This window comes from Lactuca sativa, chromosome 2 (assembly GCF_002870075.4).
Source record: "Lactuca sativa cultivar Salinas chromosome 2, Lsat_Salinas_v11, whole genome shotgun sequence".
Classification (NCBI taxonomy): domain Eukaryota; kingdom Viridiplantae; phylum Streptophyta; class Magnoliopsida; order Asterales; family Asteraceae; genus Lactuca; species Lactuca sativa.
In genome coordinates, this window is record NC_056624.2 from 210,465,216 (window position 1) to 210,470,117 (window position 4,902).

Here is a 4,902-nt window from a genome sequence, read left to right on the forward strand (position 1 = left end):
TCCTTACTTGTTTAATATTCATCAAGTTTGATTTGGTTAACAAGTCGATCCATTACAATTAAATACACTTAGTGAAACAATTCACCAACATAATGCATATTTGTCGTCATTGTCAAGTTAGACAGTGAATCTTCATTTGATAATATATATGTGTAGCATTCATGCTTTGTCGATAATTGCACAAAAATACAATATTTTTTAAAAGTTACAAGTTCAAACATGTCAATAATTAAAAGAAACCATGTGTAGCATTAGATCGTGAAGTTGTGTATGATCATCTCGTATGTGATTACTTTGATGAGAATCTTGTATATGGTGGTGTCGTGTTGGTGTGTACAAATGAAGGTTTTGGATGTGAAAATAACAATTCATATGAATAGTTAATGAGATCGAGCAATAATATTCATTTTTTAGATTACATTGTGATGTTACAGGCAAAAAGAATCTATGTTCATTACAGAAATGCACATATGCAATATACCAACTAGCATATAAATAGCTCCTCGACGTGCATGATAAGTACTTGATGTATCAAAACCAAAACTCACTTAGACAATCTAGAAAAAAAATTGCACATGTATTATTCATGAATGGACAAGAATATTTATGTAAACCAATTGTCAATGACATTACACTTTTATACCAGTCACATGAATCTACACATGGGTTTCTTGGAATGCTAGACAACATTGATTGTACACATTAGGCTTGGAGGAATTTCCAACAACATGGATAGGTCAATACAAGATATGTGATTACGAGTCACTAGTCTTTATGCTCGAAATGGTAGCCTCACAAGTTCATGGTTTTGACATGCATTCTTTGGTGTTGTCAATATCAACAACGACATCAACATCCTCAATTAATCATTATGATTCAACAATGTAATACACAGACGGGCACCTAAGTGGCATCTCAGGGGTACATAACACTATACAGATATGCAGGGCCGGCCTATGGGCCTGGGCAAGCTGGGCGACCGCCCCGGGCCCCCAAATGTCATAGGGCCCCCATTTTATATCTCTTATATTAATTGTATAACATTAGCCCATTAGGGTTAAGCTTTATTGGACTGATTATTATTGAAGCCCAATACTACAATACTTCCTCTCTTATTAATGCGTCGACAACCAAAAAGAAAGCGGGAGGAAGATGGAATCGGGAACGACTGGGCGTGCGAGAGTGCCGATTTCCAAGGCGCAATTAAATCTTCAACGATCGGCTATGGAAAATCGAAACGTTTTCTTCGGATTCGAAGGTAAGCAACGGTCTCAATAATAAAATACTTGTATTTCTTTTTCAGTTTGAATTGAATCGATCTCCTCTTTCTTCCCCAATTCTCCCTCTTCTAATTTTCGATTTGGCGAATTGGCGATTTAGTACATCTGATTGCTTCTCCTTCTACCGATTTCTTCCCCAATTCTCCCCTTTCTACCGATTATTGCCTTATATTTTCGATTTGCAAGTTTAATTTTTTTTTTGCAATATAACTACACCACAGACGAAGACAAGATCACTTGAAGAAGCATTAATCCCACAAAATCGCTGTCTTTATTTGTATCTGTAAGTTCTCGGTTGTTAATCTTCTTCTTTATTTGTATCTATAAGTTCTAATTTCTAGCATTCATATTTCTTATATTTCTGTGATTTTTTTTTTATGAATCTGATATTCATAAGTTTATGCTATGTAGAATCAATCCAGGAAAATGATCTTCTGATTGTGTGATTATGAATCCCTATAACTCACTAACTCTGATAGTCTGATTCTATAACTATAAGTAGCCTTCTCGGTTTTTTAAAGATAATTTGTTATTCATTTGCTTAATTTCAGTTGTTTAATGTTAATATTTTAATCTGATTTCTTTTTTTTTAAACTTCAGAATTTTCTGTTGTAGCTGTGGGGCTTTTTCAATTGGCATTTGGCAATTGCTTAGAGGTTATTTAAAGGCTTACAGCATCAGCAATTTACCAATTACCATCAACTATCAAGGCATCACTGGCAGTAGGTACAAAGAAAAAGAACCCTTCTTTTATTATTTGTTATCTGTTTGCTTGTTGTTTGCCTGATTGCCTTTTATCACTCTATTAAATATGCATCCTAGAAAGTATATGTCTGGAAGTGAAAAACGAAAGAAAAAACAAAAAATTGAACAAGATAATGAAACTCAAAAAGGGTCTATGCACAAGTTTGTAAAAAAAAATAGTTCTGCTGATGTACAAGTAAATGAACAAGATAATCTCACACATGAAACTGTTTTTAATGAGCAAGATAATGTCATGAATGAAAATGTTTCTCAAGAAAAAGTTTCAAATGAAAATGTTGATTTTGATGATGAAAATATTAATAATGAAGATGTTAATGTTAATAATGAAAATGTTAACATTTCAAATGAGAATGAGAATGAAAATGTCATGAATGATAACAATGAACAATTTATTCCACCTTTAGATATATATGATCCTAGTAATTGGGATAATCTTGATAATAACTTAAGAGATATTTTGATTGAAAAAGGGCCAATGAGAGAATCAAATTTTGTGTATCCTAAAGATAATCTATCTAGACATTTTTCTTATGCTTCTTATACTAGAAAGTTAAGTAATGGTGACACGATAGATCGAAAATGGTTAATTTACTCAAAAAAAGTTGATTAAGTGTTTTGTTTTTGTTGTAAATTGTTTAAACCTAATAATTATGTTAATAAAATTTCTTTAGCAAATGATGGATTTAATGATTGGAAACATCTTTTTGATAGACTTAAAGAACATGAAAATAGTTCTCAACATCTTTTTTGTATGGATTCTTGGGATGAACTAATAGCAAGATTTGATAAGAATAAAACAATTGATAAAGATTTGCAAAATAAAGTTTTAACTGAAAAAGAACGTTGGAGGCAAGTTTTAAAAAGAATAATTGTTGTCATTAAATATTTGGCAAAATATAATTTGGCTTTTCGAGGTTGTAACGAAAAACTTTTTCAAGAATCTAATGGTAATTTTTTGGGAGCAATTCAAATGATGGCAGAATTTGATGTTATAATGCAAGAACATGTTAGACACATAGAAAATCATCAAACTCATCTTCATTATTTAGGACACAAAATTCAAAATGAAATCATTTCTATTTTAGCTAATAGTGTTAGAAATTCTATAATTACTATTATAAAAGAATCAAAATATTTTTCTGTTATTCTTGATTGCACCCCCGATGTTAGTCATCAAGAACAAATGACTCTTGTTATTCGATGTGTGAACATGTCTAATAATAAAATAAAAGTTGAAGAATTTTTTTTAGAATTTTTAAAGGTAGAAAATACATCAGGTTTAGGACTTTTTAATGAGTTATTAAATGCAATTAAATCTTATGGTCTTAATATTGATGATGTAAGAGGACAAGGTTATGATAATGGTTCTAACATGAAAGGAAAACACCAAGGTGTTCAAAAACAATTACTTGAAATTAATCCAAAAGCATTGTTTATGCCATGTGCTTGTCATAGTCTTAACCTCATGGTTAGTGATATGGCTTATTCTTGTGCCAAAGCGATTTTTTTTTTTTTTGGAGTTTTGCAACGCATTTTTGTATTATTTTCAAGTTCAACCAAAAGATGGTCAATATTACTTGATAAAGTCTCTAACTTAACGGTAAAATCTTTATCTAATACACGTTGGGAGAGTAGAATAAAAAGTGTCAAAGCCATTAGGTTTCAAGCTCCTCATATAAGGGATGCCTTGATAGAATTAAGTTCATCATGTGATGATGCAAAGTCTAAAAGTGAAGCTGAAAGTTTAGTTAATGCTATTGAAAGTTATGACTTTTTACTTGGTATGGTAATTTGGTATGATATTTTATTTGCTATAAATAAAGTTAGTAAAAAAATGCAAACCAAAACTATATGTATTGATGCCACAATTGATCTATTAAAAAATATGATAACATTTTTTAAAAATTATAGAAATGAAGGTTATGTCATTAGTATTGATAATGTTAAGGCCATTGCATCGGATATGGAAGTTGAACCTATATTCCCAAAAAAAACGCCAAGTTACTAGAAAAAAACAATTTGATGAAATTAATTGTGAAGATGAATTACAACTATCACCCGAAGAATCATTTAGAATCGAATATTTTATATATATTGTTGATGTGGCAATTGCATCATTAGAGAGTAGATTTGAGCAATTAACAAACTTTGAAAACATTTTTGGATTTTTATATGATTCAAAAAAGTTAAAGTCATTGGATGATATTGAACTTAAAAAAAGTTGTGCTGTTTTTGTAAATAAGTTTACTCATAATAACTTATGTGATGTGGATTTAAATGAATTTTTGACGAAACTTAAAGTATTACAAAAAACTTTGTCAAATGTTGTTATGTCATCAGTTGAAATATTAGAGTTTGTCAAAGGTAAAAATTGTTATCCAAATGTTTGTATTGCATATAGAATCTTATTAACCATACCAGTTACTGTAGCATCAGCAGAAAGAAATTTTTCAAAACTAAAATTATTAAAAAATTATTTGAGATCATCAATGTCACAAGAAAGATTAAATGGTTTGGCTATGTTATGCATTGAAAAAGATTTGTTGGATAATATTGAACTTGATTCTATAATTTATGACTTTGCATCTAAAAAAGCTCGTAAATGTAAATTTCTTTAGTTTTTCTTTGATATGTTTATGTATTTTGGTTTAGAGCATGTTTTGGCTTTTTTATTTATTGTTTTGTATTAATAGTTGCTAGGTTGTTTGGCTTACGGGGCCTGTCCTGAAGTCTTTTTTTCCATAGGTGGGGAGTCCCCAGCCTTCAATTGTATTATTTTTTTTAATTAATAAAATTTTTGGAGGTGCCGCCCTCTTTTTTTTATTAAAAAAAAACATTATGAGGGCCCCAATTTTAT

At 30.2% G+C, this 4,902-nt stretch overlaps 1 pseudogene; it reads left to right on the top strand.

The window, feature by feature from the left end:
- Window positions 1–2,091: 2,091 nt before the first annotated feature.
- Window positions 2,092–3,962, top strand: LOC111888268 (uncharacterized; annotated as a pseudogene).
- The last annotated feature ends 940 nt before the right edge of the window (window positions 3,963–4,902 follow it).